Consider the following 18,537-nt stretch of genomic DNA (forward strand, 5'->3'; position numbering starts at 1 on the left):
CTGAGATCCAACTTCACTGAAAAGGAGTGAGCGTCACCAGCCAGTCTACAGCAGTTCAGGGGAAAGTTCACCCCTCCTCTTTCTCTCTCTCTCTCCTCATCAGAAACCTTCCTCTACTCCTCTAGAGCATTGGTTAATTCACAAATAACAAAGTAAGGATGCCATGCAACTTGTGGATCATTTTCTTCATTGGACTGCTAAGTTGACTGATTTCTCTACATTTTTTCTCTCCGAAGAGATGTCCTTTCCTCTGTTGTCAACGTCTGAGCGGTGACAACTAAAGCCTTCTACTTCCCGACATACAATATTACTCTACACTCTGGGATCTATATATCTGGACTTCTATATATCTGACCTCATCCTCATCCTCTTTCCCAGGGTTGTGATTACACTTTTCAGCCCTGAGATTAACCTTGAGAGTTCAGAGCAAAACAAAGGGATTAAATATTAACTGGGAGAATCTATCTTCCACACATCAAGAAGATCCTGCTGTCACACTGAAGGCAACGGGGCTTGAATAGTGAAAGTCAACTGTGAGTATGTGTCTGTGGCTTGCTCTGCTTTTTCTAGAGGAACACAAGTGATTCTTCTGGGGGTTTTATATGCACAGAAGTTTGACCTCTGTAAAGGCGAGCGGAAACTGCTGCGAGCACGTCTGAGAGGTCTTAGCATGTATATTTAATGCATCCTTTTACCTTCATGAAAGGATCAGTTAGGTGGTGCTCAAACAGAGAGAAAGAGTTAGAGTGGAAGAGGAACAGGCAGTCACGTAGGGTAACTGTATCACATAGCAGCACACACATTTAGGTTTCTACAGTGAATCACTGATGAATTACATACAGCCAGCTTTCCCGAGGAGGTAGCAGCTCATGGAAAAGTCCTACCTCTATCTCAGGTCACGTTTATGCACATGCACGGTATGTCTCTATACCTTGCTCTCACATCACATTTCTGTACATTTACTTAATTTTCCTCCCCATTCATCACTTTTAATCTTCCTCTTCCTCCATCACTATATTCTCCTCTGACAGCAGACTGCACTCCACCCCCTGTACATCTCATATATATATATATATATATCCCTGACCCCTCTCCCACTATGTATCCTTCTGTATATTTTCTCAAAATCTTATTCTCCCTTTCCTTATTATCATGTTTTCTTCATCTTCCTCCCTCCTCCAGTCTTGCATCCTTTCACATCCATCTGGCTCTTTGAAGCTTTCTTATTCTCCTCTAATTAACCAACTCCCCCTATCTCTCCTTTCCATGTGTCTCTTCTCTTTATCTCTCGTTTTCCCCCGGAGGCAGGGGCCAGGTGCAGAAGAATGAGCATGTGCAGAAAAAAAAGCAAATAAAGAGAATAACACTAAAGCCCTAGAACTTGCTATCTTGTAACTCAACAGAACAATGATAGCATTTCATTTGAATTTAGTACACAGTGGACTTGTCTCCAAATGGTCCCAAGAAATCTAGCTACTGTACAACTGACTGTCGGCTGTCTCTCATCCCAAGGTTGCACTCCTCCACCACTCAAACCCAATACATCTTTATTTTACCCATTGAAGGGGCTATGTGACCCTTCCAGCCCTCGATCCCCTGCTCTGCTCTTTGACTGAATGAAAATGACAAAAAAGGATTAAGCAGTGAAGCGTGATTTTAACGAGTCCTTGCAGGAGCCCTCAAACTTGGTGGAGCGTTAAAGAAATGTGTTGAGGCACAAGGCTATCAAATATTCAGGGAGAGGTTGCCACAAACAGGAAGGATCTGCCAAGCTTGGAGACATGACAAATGCGACAGTGGTAGTGTTAAAGACGTTGGAGCCTCAGATATGGGAACAAAAAGAACCTCAATGTTATTATGAGGCCATTAGGAATCATGTCAAGGCTTTCTACAAGACTGTATATCACCAGAACCAGAGTTCACTAGAGTTGCTATAGGGGAGAATGGGTTAAAATTGAGCCAAAGGAGAAAGTTAATCCACCCATGTTTCTAGGAAACCACACACAAAATGGATAATTTCACCAAATATTTAGGAAGAGGTCATCATTTCATTGAGTCTGTGAAGGAAGAAACCACATGGAAAAAGTGGTAAGCCACTGGGCAAAAACTGGTTGAATCAATGATGTTTCCACATTTTAACAAATAAATGCAATGCTATGAAATTGAATCAACGTGGAAAACTGATTGGATTTGCTGAAAGTAATCAACGTAGTGGAATTTCATATTTTTTCATTCAACTTTTAACCTAAATCCAATGTCATGGTGAAATGTTTTGCTGATTTCATGTTGAATTCACATTAGTTGACAACTCAACCAAATGTAAATCAAAAATAAACATTGATCTGACGTCTGTGCCCAGTGCGAAGCAACATAGGTCAAATTAATTTAGTGTGTTAGAGGATTCATGATGCTTATATCTAAACCAAAGCAGATTATTTTAAAATTGTTCTGTATATCAGTTGGGGTCTCTATAAGCTTAAATATGAGGGTAAGTTGAGCCATTGGTAAGTGCTTTCTTCCCATTTGCAATGCAAGGCATTTTGGCTGGGATATGAGTTAACGACTAGGCCGGGCCTCTGTTAAGAGTGTAAAACAAAAACATACAAAGTGTTTGTTAAGCGTTAAGCCTGTTTTAAAATAGGGTTAACCCTTGGCCTACTATTTCTGCAGCCCCTATAGGTTATCTAATTAACATAATACAACATCACCATCAAAAACGGTCTGTTTAAGCCAGAGATATGTGTTTTTGCTGGGCTACATCTCAATCCACCTCATCCACCGATTTCGCCTTTCCGCATTTGCAGTGAAAGGTGGCAGAGCTAGAGCTATGTTTGTCAGACCATGAGACATCCAGAAAATCGGTCTTCTCATGAAAACGTCTCTCGCGTCAGAAAGGTTTGACCTATAAACTATTATGGCCACTCCATTGAGAGATGGGACTCTCACAAATAAGATAGTGTCCTCCATTTTGCTCCAGGATGTCCCACAAGACTCATCTGAAATCTGTACAGCCTCATCTGACAACTTCTGTCTGTAGTGTCTGAACGGTTTGGGCTACACACTAATATGACCCCTCTGTGGAAATTAAGGTGATGAATACAGTACATATAAAAACAATATATATATATTTTCCATCTCTCAGATGTAGAGGACAGAAACTTCAGAACAGACTTCTTTTAGATTTTTGGGGAACTATCTGTTGTTGCATGTAGTGAATCTGTAGTGAATTCAATGCATTTCTATTGGCTAATAGCAATAATGCCAAATTCAATGTTTCATTCCCCCCCCAAAAAATAAAAAATGTTGATACCTTTGGAGGTCTTAAAATTCAAAGCATCTGTAGATGCTTTACAGACGGTCATACTATCAATAAACTACCTGTTGATAAGCAACTGCTTACTAAGGATAAGGTTAGGGTTATGTTTAGAATAACGGGTTAGGGTTAAAGTTAGGGTTGGGGGTAGGTTTAGGGTTAGGTTTAGGATATGGGTTAAGGTTAAGGTTAGGGCTAGGACTAGTAGATAGTTGAAATGTTACTGATAGTCGGTAAATAGTCCATCTGTAGATGCTCTACAGACTATCTAAATAAAGTGTTACCGTGTTTTCAAAATGGTAATGTTTACATGAATTTGGATTATTTCCAGGGATACATAGCATCCTGAAATATATTTAGATATATTTGTTAGAAAGAATACGATACTTCGCTTGATGGAGTGATGCCGAATGCAAAAAGAAGGCCTATCCCACTTTAGATACACATCCTTGAAGGTCTACTGCCCCCTTCTGGTTTTGATTTGACATGAAAGGAAATGGCTGGCTCTTTCTACCTCCAATGCCAGTGAACAGCGATGGGAGCGTTTATGGGAAGAAAAAATCCCTAATAATGCTGTATCTAACCCATTCTTTTCTAATATTGTCATGTGGCACATATTATATTGACGATATTCTAGATGTCAGGAGGGGCACAGAAAAGGATTTGAGTAGATTTTTGTTGTATGAAGGTATGTCAAGGAATATTGGTGTCAAGTTCAAACAGAGTGAGCCGGACGCCAGTTCGAGTTCTGGAAGTGATATGAAAGGGGTAGAAGGTGTTGTGAGGAGCTCGGGAGCCTGAACCTTGCATTGATGGATATGGTTGTGATAAAGATACGTTTGGTCCAGTGCGAGTGAGATTTTTGAAGAGGGTGATCCATGGGTGGTTTAAGGTTGGGTGGAAAAGATGGTGAGTGCTGTTGAGTCGGTGAAGGTAACCCGTAATCAGAGGGAGCAGGCACTCGATGCAACGCAACTTGGGGAAAGACCTATACCTTAGGTACCTTAGGTACAGAGCACCATTGAAGGGAGGGATTTCCGCCCGCCCGTTGGTGCGATGCATATCCGGCTGGGAGTGTGGTGAAACAGAGGTGACAAAGTCTGTTCTTTTGAGTTGTGATTCAGAGTCTTTACCTGACAAAGTAATGTTGGGATATATGAGTTATGATGTTAGAGCTGTTGTGCTGATTACACTGCAGTGTTATAGGTGTCACGTTTATGGGCATGTCGCAGCAGTGTGTAGGAGGGAGATTCCAAGATGCGGGAAGTGTGCAGGAGGACATGTGCGAGAGAGGCAGGTTGAGGTGGTCAGAGTGGAGCATAAGATGTCATATGGTGAGGCAATGAAGAAGGTAGAGGAGAGTTGATCAAGAGTAAATAGTAGATCTGTGTCAGATAAGACGGATAGGCCAAGGATATATGTTTCAGTAAGTTTGGCTTCTTAGCAATGATTGTAAACTGTAACACAGAGATGGAACATACAGTAAGTCACAGAAAATAGATGTTGTGGTGGCAGCTGCAGAGAAGAACTAGGGTGCTTAAGATTTGACTTCAGAAGAGTTACAGGGTGTGAGTGGGGGTGTCCTGTCCTCAGGTCGTTGGTCTGGGGTAGGATCAGATAGGGTTAAATAGTGGAATAGGGTGGTGGGTTTTTAATGTGTGTAGTTAGTTGGCAGGGTCGTTTTTAATATATTTGTATTTTATTTTGACCCTTTTCCCATGTTGTATCACAGTGTAATGAATTCATACTATAGTTCAGTTGGGGTTGGTAATGCAACATATTGGATGCCAAACACCTTCTTAGGGCTGAAATCCCGTTAACGGGATCAATATGACAACGGCCAGTTGTGCAGGGCGCCAAATTCAAAACAACAGAAATCTCATAATTAAAATTCCTGAAACATACATGTATCTTATACCGTTTTAAAGGTAATCTTGTTGTTAATCCCACCACATTGTCCAATTTCAAATAGGCTTTACAGTGAAAGCACCACAAACAAGTATGTTAGGTCCCCACCAACTCACAGAAAAACACAGCCATTTTCCAGCCAAAGAGAGGAGTCACAAGAAGCACAAATAGAGATAAAATGAATCACTAACCTTTGATTATCTTCATCAGATGACACTCATAGCACATCATGTTACGCAATACATGTTTGTTTTGTTTGATAAAGTTCATTTTTATATTTACAAAATCTCAGTATACATTGGCGCGTTACGTTCACTAGTTCCAAAAACATCCGGTGATATTGCAGAGAGCCACCATTTTACAGAAATACTCATTATAAATGTTGATGAAAATACAATTGTTAGACATGGAAATATACTAGATACACCTAATATAATAATAATAATAATATATGCCATTTAGCGGACGCTTTTATCCAAAGCGACTTACAGTCATGTGTGCATACATTCTACGTATGGGTGGTCCCGGGAATCGAACCCACTACCCTGGCGTTACAAGCGCCATGCTCTACCAACTGAGCTACAGAAGGACCACCTCTCCTTAATGTAACCGCTGTGTTAGATTTCAAAAAAACTTTACGGAAAAAGCAAACCATGCAATAATCCGCCATGTTGGAGTCAACATAAATCAGAAATAACATTATAAATATTCCCTTACCTTTGATGATCTTCATCCGAATGCACTCCCAAGAATCCTAGTTCCAATAAATGTTTGATTTGTTCGATAATGTCCATTATTTATGTCCAAGTAGCTACTTTTGTTAGGGCGTTTAGTACACAAATCCAAATGCTTGTGCAGGTCCAGCCGAACGTCGGACGAGAACTTCAAAAAGTTATATTACAGGTCGTAGAAACATTTCAAACTAAGTATAGAATTAATCTTTAGGATGTTTTTATCATAAATCTTCAATAACTTTCCAACCGGAGAATTCCATTGTCTGTAGAAAAGCCATGGAACGCAGGTCACCATCATGTGAAATGCGCATGACCAGGACCTGGCTCTCTGCCAGACCACTGACTCAAAGAGGTCTCATCCGGCCTCACATCACAGTAGAAGCCTCATTCAAGTTTCTAAAGACTGTTGACATCTAGTGGAAGCCTTAGGAAGTGCAACATGACCAATATCCCACTGTGTATTCAATAGGGGCTGGGTTGAAAATCGACCAACCTCAGATTTCCCACTTCCTGTTTGGATTTCTTCTCAGGTTTTTGCCTGCCATATGAGTTCTGTTATACTCACAGACATCATTCAAACCATTTTAGAAACTTCAGAGTGTTTTCAATCCAATATGACTAATAATATGCATATATTAGCAACTGGGACTGAGGAGCAGGCCGTTTACTCTGGGCACCTCTGGAAACCTCTGGTCACCTTTCATCCAAGTTACTCAATACTGCCCCTGCAGCCTTAAGAAGTTTTCAACTCCAGCAATGAAGAAGAAGAAGCGCGTGCTCCAGAATCCTGCACCTGCTCCCTCTACCGGTCTCCCACGGGTCCCCCCAATGACTTCTACTGCTGCGGTCATTGCACACATTGTTCCAACTCAAGTGACACAAAAGTATTCTACCACCCACACTCATAAAGAATACAAGATAAAATACTTTATAAATTGTAGTACAAGAATATGGAATATGTGATTGCCAATCATGGCTCTGCCTCTGCCTTGAAATTCTGGGGAATAAGGGTGCAATATTTTTTGTGAGGAAATTGTTACAGAGAGGAACTATGGATCGACTGCTTAGATTGCATCGAGCCAAATGGTCTGAATGAACAGCTATCTTTTTTGTAAATACGTTCTTCTTTGTTTATTTCTATGCCTTTTGTAATTCAAGTGGAATGTATGTGTAGGAATCTTGAATGATGATCATACTCTTGTTTGAATGACCGGTATAGTTGCTACTACTACTGACAGTATTGACATGTTTGAGTGACATGAAGAGCGGGACACTCCCCTGTAAGGGTATATAGGTGCCTCCCAACCTTTTCCTATTGAAGTCTCTGATGAAGGTAATTCATGCTGAAACATAAACCTATTGTTTGTTTGTCCAGGTTTACGCAGCAACAGAGCACTCCTTTTCTTCATTCTCCTGGATAGTCACCAGTAGAAGTATCCTGGGGTAATGAATGATAGTCACCAGTAGAAGTATCCTGGGGTAATGGATGATAGTCAACAGTAGAATTATCCTGGGGTAATGGATGATAGTCACCAGTAGAAGTATCCTGGGTTAATGGATGATAGTCACCAGTAGAAGTATCCTGGGGTAATGGATGATAGTCACCAGTAGAAGTATCCTGGGGTAATGGATGATAGTCACCAGTAGAAGTATCCTGGGGTAAGGAATGTCTTTTGGGATTTTCAAGTCCCTCAGCCGAGCACCTGATTGCCCCTTTTTTGTTTAAGCTGCACTGAAGCGTGTTTGGACATATCTACCCATGTTTCATACATCAACAATAAGGTCAGTAGATGCAAACTGTGAATATGTTGTCCACCTGAATGTATTGACAAAGTCTCTAAGTCCTTTCCATGCAGGCCTTGGAAGAGGTAGTGCTGTGTGTGAGAGAGTCATGACACATTGAGGATAATTTATAATAGCCAGGTTCCATCAAATAAGCCCAACAGTCAGACAACAATAAGAATGCAACATAGAGACGTAGCAGTAACACAATGTTCCAGTGGTGATAGAAAATATGGATCCTCAGAGGCAGATAGTTATGGGCATGAGTATCATCAGCAGACAGTCAGTATGGTCATGAGTATCATCAGCAGACAGTCAGTATGGTCATGAGTATCATCAGCAGACAGTCAGTATGGTCATGAGTATCATCAGCAGACAGTCAGTATGGTCATGAGTATCATCAGCAGACAGTCAGTATGGTCATGAGTATCATCAGCAGACAGTCAGTATGGCCATGAGTATCATCAGCAGACAGTCAGTATGGTCATGGGTATCATCAGCAGACAGTCAGTATGGTCATGAGTATCATCAGCAGACAGTCAGTATGGTCATGAGTATTATCAGCAGACAGTCAGTATGGCCATGGGTATCATCAGCAGACAGTCAGTATGGTCATGAGTATCAACAGCAGACAGTCAGTATGATCATGAGTATCATCAGCAGACAGTCAGTATGGTCATGAGTATCATCAGCAGACAGTCAGTATGGTCATGAGTATATTCAGCAGGCAGTCAGTATGGTCATGAGTATATTCAGCAGGCAGTCAGTATGGTCATGAGTTTCATCAGCAGACAGTCAGTATGGTCATGAGTATCATCAGCAGACAGTCAGTATGGTCATGAGTATCATTAGCAGACGGTCAGTATGGTCATGAGTATCACCAGCAGATGGTCAGTATGGTCATGAGTATCATCAGCAGACAGTCAGTATGGTCATGAGTATCACCAGCAGACAGTCAGTGTGGTCATGAGTATCACCAGCAGACAGTCAGTGTGGTCATGGGTATCATCAGCAGACAGGCAGTATGGTCATGAGTATCATCAGCAGACAGTCAGTATGGTCATGAGTATATTCAGCAGACAGTCAGTATGGTCATGAGTATCATCAGCAGACAGTCAGTATGGTCATGAGTATCATCAGCAGACAGTCAGTATGGTCATGAGTATCATTAGCAGACGGTCAGTATGGTCATGAGTATCACCAGCAGACAGTCAGTGTGGTCATGAGTATCACCAGCAGACAGTCAGTGTGGTCATGAGTATCATCAGCAGACAGTCAGTATGGTCATGAGTATCATCAGCAGACAGTCAGTATGATCATGAGTATCATCAGCAGACAGTCAGTATGGTCATGAGTATCATCAGCAGACAGTCAGTATGGTCATGAGTATCACCAGCAGACAGTCAGTATGGTCATGAGTATCATCAGCAGACAGTCAGTATGGTCATGAGTATCATCAGCAGACAGTCAGTATGGTCATGAGTATCACCAGCAGACAGTCAGTATGGTCATGAGTATCATCAGCAGACAGTCAGTATGGTCATGAGTATCATCAGCAGACAGTCAGTATGGTCATGAGTATCATCAGCAGACAGTCAGTATGGTCATGAGTATCACCAGCAGACAGTCAGTGTGGTCATGAGTATCATCAGCAGACAGTCAGTATGGTCATGAGTATCACCAGCAGACAGTCAGTATGGTCATGAGTATCACCAGCAGACAGTCAGTGTGGTCATGAGTATCACCAGCAGACAGTCAGTGTGGTCATGAGTATCACCAGCAGACAGTCAGTATGGTCATGAGTATCACCAGCAGACAGTCATTATGGCCATGAGTATCATCAGCAGACAGTCAGTATGGTCATGAGTATCACCAGCAGACAGTCAGTATGGCCATGAGTATCATCAGCAGACAGTCAGTATGGTCATGAGTATCATCAGCAGACAGTCAGTATGGTCATGAGTATCATCAGCAGACAGTCAGTATGGTCATGAGTATCATCAGCAGACAGTCAGTATGGTCATGAGTATCATCAGCAGACAGTCAGTATGGTCATGAGTATCATCAGCAGACAGTCAGTATGGTCATGAGTATCATCAGCAGACAGTCGGTATGGTCATGAGTATCATCAGCAGACAGTCAGTATGGTCATGAGTATCATCAGCAGACAGTCAGTATGGTCATGAGTATCATCAGCAGACAGTCAGTATGGTCATGAGTATCATCAGCAGACAGTCAGTATGGTCATGAGTATCATCAGCAGACAGTCAGTATGGTCATGAGTATCATCAGCAGACAGTCAGTATGGTCATGAGTATCATCAGCAGACAGTCAGTATGGTCATGAGTATCACCAGCAGACAGTCAGTATGGTCATGAGTATCATCAGCAGACAGTCAGTATGGTCATGAGTATCATCAGCAGACAGTCAGTATGGTCATGAGTATCATCAGCAGACAGTCAGTATGGTCATGAGTATCATCAGCAGACAGTCAGTATGGTCATGAGTATCATCAGCAGACAGTCAGTATGGTCATGAGTATCATCAGCAGACAGTCAGTATGGTCATGAGTATCATCAGCAGACAGTCAGTATGGTCATGAGTATCATCAGCAGACAGTCAGTATGGTCATGAGTATCATCAGCAGACAGTCAGTATGGTCATGAGTATCATCAGCAGACAGTCAGTATGGTCATGAGTATCATCAGCAGACAGTCAGTATGGTCATGAGTATCATCAGCAGACAGTCAGTATGGTCATGAGTATCATCAGCAGACAGTCAGTATGGTCATGAGTATCATCAGCAGACAGTCAGTATGGTCATGAGTATCATCAGCAGACAGTCAGTATGGTCATGAGTATCATCAGCAGACAGTCAGTATGGTCATGAGTATCATCAGCAGACAGTCAGTATGGTCATGAGTATCATCAGCAGACAGTCAGTATGGTCATGAGTATCATCAGCAGACAGTCAGTATGGTCATGAGTATCATCAGCAGACAGTCAGTATGGTCATGAGTATCATCAGCAGACAGTCAGTATGGTCATGAGTATCATCAGCAGACAGTCAGTATGGTCATGAGTATCATCAGCAGACAGTCAGTATGGTCATGAGTATCATTATCAGCAGACAGTCAGTATGGTCATGAGTATCATCAGCAGACAGTCAGTATGGTCATGAGTATCATCAGCAGACAGTCAGTATGGTCATGAGTATCATCAGCAGACAGTCAGTATGGTCATGAGTATCATCAGCAGACAGTCAGTATGGTCATGAGTATCATCAGCAGACAGTCAGTATGGTCATGAGTATCATCAGCAGACAGTCAGTATGGTCATGAGTATCATCAGCAGACAGTCAGTATGGTCATGAGTATCATCAGCAGACAGTCAGTATGGTCATGAGTATCATCAGCAGACAGTCAGTATGGTCATGAGTATCATCAGCAGACAGTCAGTATGGTCATGAGTATCATCAGCAGACAGTCAGTATGGTCATGAGTATCATCAGCAGACAGTCAGTATGGTCATGAGTATCATCAGCAGACAGTCAGTATGGTCATGACTATCATCAGCAGACAGTCAGTATGGTCATGAGTATCATCAGCAGACAGTCAGTATGGTCATGAGTATCATCAGCAGACAGTCAGTATGGTCATGAGTATCATCAGCAGACAGTCAGTATGGTCATGAGTATCATCAGCAGACAGTCAGTATGGTCATGAGTATCATCAGCAGACAGTCAGTATGGTCATGAGTATCATCAGCAGACAGTCAGTATGGTCATGAGTATCATCAGCAGACAGTCAGTATGGTCATGAGTATCATCAGCAGACAGTCAGTATGGTCATGAGTATCATCAGCAGACAGTCAGTATGGTCATGAGTATCATCAGCAGACAGTCAGTATGGTCATGAGTATCATCAGCAGACAGTCAGTATGGTCATGAGTATCATCAGCAGACAGTCAGTATGGTCATGAGTATCATCAGCAGACAGTCAGTATGGTCATGAGTATCATCAGCAGACAGTCAGTATGGTCATGAGTATCATCAGCAGACAGTCAGTATGGTCATGAGTATCATCAGCAGACAGTCAGTATGGTCATGAGTATCATCAGCAGACAGTCAGTATGGTCATGAGTATCATCAGCAGACAGTCAGTATGGTCATGAGTATCATCAGCAGACAGTCAGTATGGTCATGAGTATCACCAGCAGACAGTCAGTATGGTCATGAGTATCACCAGCAGACAGTCAGTATGGTCATGAGTATCATCAGCAGACAGTCAGTATGGTCATGAGTATCATCAGCAGACAGTCAGTATGGTCATGAGTATCATCAGCAGACAGTCAGTATGGTCATGAGTATCATCAGCAGACAGTCAGTATGGTCATGAGTATCATCAGCAGACAGTCAGTATGGTCATGAGTATCATCAGCAGACAGTCAGTGTGGTCATGAGTATCATCAGCAGACAGTCAGTATGGTCATGAGTATCATCAGCAGACAGCTATTGTCATATCCATCAAACTGATTATAAAATGACTGAAATAATAATACTTAGCATCTCTCGTCTGAAAAGACACTTAGTGTGCTGAAGGAGAAAATTAGCACCCACTGAAGGTAATTCAACGGTACATTAGGAGATAGATAATGCATAAAAGCTATAAATGATTGGTATGAAACAAATGTGAAAAGATTGATGAAAACCATGTTAACCAGCTCGTTGTATGTACCATCACAGAGTGTAGATGGCTTTAGAGGACTGATTTATCTTAAGCATGAGGGTAATAATCCAGAAAACTGTACCTGATATTTGTCTCTTTTTGCGCATATAATCCCCCTCTACCCACTACACTACCGCTCTCCAGAGCACACACAGAACAACATACACGTGCACTCTCTCTCCCCCTGTCTCTCCCTCTGTCTCTCTCTCTCACACCCACAAACACACCCTCACCCTCATCCCCATTCACTTTTAGCTTTACCCAAGCACACAAACATAAGCAGAGCTGCAGTGCAGGGAAAGGTTAAACGTGACTCTGAGGAGCGATCAGTGGCGGTGCATGTGGAGACTGGTGGACAGAGAAGCCATGGAAGTGGCTGACTGCCAATGGACTTGGGTAATGAGCATGAGATCTACTCTGAGCGCTGCCATAGATACCGTTCATTGATACACACCTGACCGCACACCTGACCAATGCAATGAGGTGCAGATAGGAAAATACCTCAAATAAAAAGAGAAGATCCGCACTACAGCAGGATTGGAATTTAAGGCAATGTTCTTGCATTGGCGACGATTCATGATTCATGATAATTGCTGTATAAATCGGCTCAATCTAAAATGACCATTTCATTTCAATTTACGCTTCGGATTGAATCCATCTCACTTTCTGGTTTTATTGTGATTGTGGTTGAGCTAAAATGCATACACACTAGTGCAAAGATAAAGAAGGCAGCCAAATCCATAAAAAGACACAAATACTGTATACAGTAGAAATATATGTAGTCAGGCCTCCCAAGTTGTGCAGCGGTCTAAGGCACTGCATCACAGTGCTAGCTGTGCCGCTAGAGATCCTGGTTCGAGTCCAGGCTCTGTCGCAGCCGTCCGTGACCTGGGAGACCCATGGGGTGGCACACAATTGGCCCAGCATTGTCCGGGTTAGGGGAGGGTTTGGCCGGTAGGGATGTTCTTGTCCAATCTGGTACTAGCGACTCCTGTGGCGGGCCGGACACAATGCACGCTGACACGGCATGGGTTTGAATCTGGCCCTTTGACTCATGGAGGAAGAGGGTTCATTTTAACAGGGTTAAAACAGAATCAACTCAAAGGTTAACAGTTTAGACATTTCATTGATTTTTTAAAACTTCATATTCATCACCCCAACATATGTTAAAATGGCTCGTTTCTATATTTTGCAGTAAGAAATATAGAAGAAGATAAGTGTTTCCAATAATACCCTAAACCAATTAGTAGGCAATTAGTAGACAATTAGTAGGCAATTAGTAGGCAATTAGTAGGCAATTAGTAGGCAATTAGTAGACAATTAGTAGACAATTAGACACCGCCTATTCATAATTGGTAAAATCATATGATGCATGTCGATGATGTCAATGGAAACACATCTCCCTCTGTTTTTTTTTGCTATAAAACACAGAAAAGTGCAATTTTCACATACTGTATGTTGATGTTACGGTGGCGCTGGAGATGATTAATATGAAATTGAAAACATTTAAAATTCCCCTTTAAGGTTAAGGCTATGGTTTGGGGAAGGCTTAGAACAAAATAAATAACAACAACGCGCATATGTATCATCAGTATTCATAGTATTCTTAGTGTTTGCTAGAGCATTGTGAAGTGTCCCCAAGCTTTGAACTGCTGGTGTTAGTCTGACCATAATAACTCATGTTTTGTGCCATTTTGGGTGAAAATGAATCTTGGTTAACCCAGAACTAAAGTCTCACATAATTGTTCAGATGCTCGATTAAGTGCTGGGTTCATCGTGTTAAGAGAAGAGATAGAATGAGGATCAGAACCGGAACAGAGAGCCCCACCCTCTCTCTTTGCAAGTTACGGACAAGTCTATGGGCCAAATGTCACCTCCTGTTCCGAAATTCGATAGATGCTAACACCTGCGAAATCCTGATTTGTCCAAAGCACTGGAAGTAATGGTCCTCGTTATTTCACGCATCCTGTTGTATCATGACAGATCTACAGTACCATTTATGTTTGCGTAGTCTGTCCACGAGAGACTAGGGGGAAATGGAAGTTGTGTGCTTGCCTTGTTCAATCCCCTCAAGCTGCTCTTCCTCCTCGATTGCTTACGCAATATTTGTGGAATGGAACAATGCTTTTCTTTGGCCCTACTACGTTGAGTCTCATGTGCCGTGTGCTTGTGTGTACCTGGATATAGTACGTGCATGCATTTTTGCCTGAGTGCATGTGTGTATATTTAAGCACGAGAGACAGTCATTGGTGAGTCAGAGACTGAACTCGAGAACGCCTTGTCACTCAAGTGTCCATGCAAAGTAGTCATAATGAATTAATCCACTTCCTGGCATGGAACTCGCTGACTGAGAGAGTGGCCTGGCCTATGTCTCCAACCCTTAGAGGAGAACAAGCTTTTTCTGGAGACCCTCAGTCTACTAGACAAGGGCTTAAACCTCAAGCAGACATATTCCCTTTCGTCAGGTGAGGGAAATGGAGACAGGTGCCAACCAGAAGCACTATTTTTGAGTGAGGCCAGTTAGGCTACTTTGAACTTGATCATTTCTGGCATTTTGACTTATGATCAAATAAAAGTGTGTTTCTTCCAGAGCAAGCAGTTCATGGCGAATGAGATGGTTGGAGAGAGAGAGACTGATAGATTGAAGGAGAAATAAAGAGAGGGAGAGAGAGAGAGACTGATAGATTGAAGGAGAAATAAAGAGAGTTAGAGAGAGAGACTGATAGATTGAAGGATAAATAAAGAGAGGGAGAGAGAGAGAGCCTGACAGATTGAAGAAATAAAGAGAGGGAGAGAGAGACACTGATAGATTGAAGGAGAAATAAAGAGAGGGAGAGAGAGACTGATAGATTGAAGGAGAAATAAAGAGAGGGAGAGAGAGACTGACAGATTGAAGGAGAAATAAAGAGAGGGAGAGAGAGGGAGAGACTGATAGATTGAAGGAGAAATAAAGAGAGGGGGAGAGAGTCTGATAGATTGAAGGAGAAATAAAGAGAGGGAAAGAGAGAGTCTGATAGATTGAAGGAGATATAAAGAGAGGGAGAGAGAGAGTGATAGATTGAAGGAGAAATGAAGAGAGGGAGAGAGAGAGACTGATAGATTGAAGGATAAAGAGAGGGAGAGAGAGAGACTGATAGATTGAAGGATAAAGAGAGGGAGAGAAAGAGAGACTGATAGATTGAAGGATAAAAAGGGGGAGAGAGAGAGAGTCTGATAGATTGAAGGAGAAATAAAGAGAGGGAGAGAGAGAGAGACTGATAGATTGAAGGATAAAGAGAGGGAGAGAGAGACAGATAGATTGAAGGAGAAATAAAGAGAGGGAGAGAGAGAGACTGATAGATTGAAGGATAAAGAGAGGGAGAGAAAGAGAGACTGATAGATTGAAGGATAAAAAGGGGGAGAGAGAGAGAGTCTGATAGATTGAAGGAGAAATAAAGAGAGGGAGAGAGAGAGAGACTGATAGATTGAAGGATAAAGAGAGGGAGAGAGAGAGACTGATAGATTGAAGGATAAAGAGAGGGAGAGGGAGAGAGACTGATAGATTGAAGGATAAAGAGAGGGAGAGAGAGAGTCTGATAGATTGAAGGAGAAATAAAGAGAGGGAAAGAGAGAGAGACTAACAGATTGAAGGAGAAATAAAGAGAGGGAGAGAGAGAGAGACTGATAGATTGAAGGATAAAGAGAGGGAAAGAGAGAGAGACGGATAGATTGAAGGAGAAATAAAGAGAGGAAGAGAGAGAGAGACTGATAGATTGAAGGAGAAATAAAGAGAGGGAGAGAGAGAGAGAGAGAGATCGATAGATTGAAGGAGAAATAAAGAGAGGGAGAGAGAGAGAGAGAGACCGATAGATTGAAGGAGAAATAAAGAGAGGGAGAGAGAGAGAGAGAGACTGATAGATTGAAGGAGAAATAAAGAGAGGGAGAGAGAGAGAGAGACCGATAGATTGAAGGAGAAATAAAGAGAGGGAGAGAGAGAGTGATAGATTGAAGGAGAAATAAAGAGAGGGAAAGAGAGAGACTGATAGATTGAAGGAGAAATAAAGAGAGGAAGAGAGAGAGAGACTGATAGATTGAAGGAGAAATAAAGAGAGGGAGAGAGAGAGACCGATAGATTGAAGGAGAAATAAAGAGAGGGAGAGAGAGAGACCGATAGATTGAAGGAGAAATAAAGAGAGGGAGAGAGAGAGACTGATAGATTGAAGGAGAAATAAAGAGAGGGAGAGAGAGAGAGAGTGATAGATTGAAGGAGAAATAAAGAGAGGGAAAGAGAGAGACTGATAGATTGAAGGAGAAATAAAGAGAGGAAGAGAGAGAGAGACTGATAGATTGAAGGAGAAATAAAGAGAGGGAGAGAGAGAGAGAGACCGATAGATTGAAGGAGAAATAAAGAGAGGGAGAGAGAGAGAGACTGATAGATTGAAGGAGAAATAAAGAGAGGGAGAGAGAGAGAGACTGTTAGATTGAAGGATAAATAAAGAGAGGGAGAGAGAGACTGATAGATTGAAGGAGAAATAAAGAGAGGGAGAGAGAGACTGGTAGATTGAAGCATAAAGAGAGGGAAAGAGAGAGTCTGATATATTGAAGGAGAAATAAAGAGAGGGAGAGAGAGAGAGGCTGATAGATTGAAGGAGAAATAAAGAGAGGGAGAGAGACTGATAGATTGAAGGAGAAATAAAGAGCGGGAGAGAGAGAGTGATAGATTGAAGGAGAAATAAAGAGAGGGAAAGAGAGAGTCTAATATATTGAAGGAGAAATAAAGAGAGGGACAGAGAGAGAGACTGATAGATTGAAGGAGAAATAAAGAGAGGGAGAGAGAGAGACTGATAGATTGAAGGATAAAGAGAGGGAGAGAGAGAGAGTGATAGATTGAAGGAGAAATAAAGAGAGGGAGAGAGAGATACTGATAGATTGAAGGAGAAATAAAGAGAGGGAGAGAGAGAGACTGATAGATTGAAGGAGAAATAAAGAGAGGGAGAGAGAGAGAGAGACTGATAGATTGAAGGAGAAATAAAGAGAGGGAGAGAGAGAGTGATAGATTGAAGGAGACATAAAGAGAGGGAAAGAGAGAGACTGATAGATTGAAGGAGAAATAAAGAGAGGGAGAGAGAGAGAGAGACTGATAGATTGAAGGAGAAATAAAGAGAGGGAGAGAGAGAGTGATAGATTGAAGGAGACATAAAGAGAGGGAAAGAGAGAGACTGATAGATTGAAGGAGAAATAATAAGAGGGAGACAGATTACTTCATCATCTAAAGGGACAGTACAGAAGAAGAAAAACAGCTGTCAACTGATACCTGGGCTCTCCAGTGCTGTGATGTTGATTATTTGAGTGATATAAAATGTCACAGTAATAAGCTGAAGGGCGATCCAAGGGCTCGCTGAGCCTCCCTGTGGTGAGTGGAATGTCATTTGTGTGGACCTCAGGCTGCCCTGTGTGGAAACAGAATACCAATGAGTGGAGAAGTTACTCCGAAGTATAGGTCCCGATAGGGTCAAAATAATACTGGTAGATGAACTGACAAAGTATAGATTCATCTTCCAAGGCTGAGAGGATAACATATGAGTTTTTCAGGTATCCACGATCAGAAATGGAGGATGTGATAGTCTATCATAATAGTTACACTGAGACAGCAAAGCTCAAATTGAGACAGCAAGTTAAGCAAGATATCGCACACCATACTGCGTCTTATGTAATGAACTGTCAATGTTTCCATTGTTACAACTTACGGCAGGACTCAAAATGTATTTGAAGAGCATCTGGTGCATGACACAAAGATCTCTCAGTAGACTGATGATGCAGATGTTTTGTGGAAGGGAACGACTAAGCAAGTGTCGACTTTATGGATGATAAAGGGAATCCTTCCATTACTGAGTGATCCCATTGATCCTAAGTATCATGGACAAGGTGTACAGTGGATATCCATTTAACAAGGCCCTAAACTCAGCATCTGTGATGCCACCTTCAACCCCTCTCAACAAAATGGACATTACCCATGTTGGAAGTTCTCCAGAAACACTGGGTGAGCGGATGACCTGGGACATTGCATACTTAGGCTCATGGTAACACATAGACA

The 18,537-nt window shown here is 42.0% G+C and overlaps 1 protein-coding gene across 1 annotated transcript in view; it reads left to right on the forward strand.

Annotated features, from left to right (window-relative positions):
* The window catches only part of LOC124001100 (muscarinic acetylcholine receptor M5-like), a 24,671-nt gene continuing 6,134 nt past the window's right edge, over positions 1-18,537 (forward strand). The window contains exon 1 of the mRNA XM_046307650.1: positions 1-533. The gene's annotated coding sequence lies outside the window, so the exon portion shown is untranslated. The remainder of the gene's footprint in view (positions 534-18,537) is intronic.

This window comes from Oncorhynchus gorbuscha, linkage group LG17 (genome assembly GCF_021184085.1).
Source record: "Oncorhynchus gorbuscha isolate QuinsamMale2020 ecotype Even-year linkage group LG17, OgorEven_v1.0, whole genome shotgun sequence".
Classification (NCBI taxonomy): domain Eukaryota; kingdom Metazoa; phylum Chordata; class Actinopteri; order Salmoniformes; family Salmonidae; genus Oncorhynchus; species Oncorhynchus gorbuscha.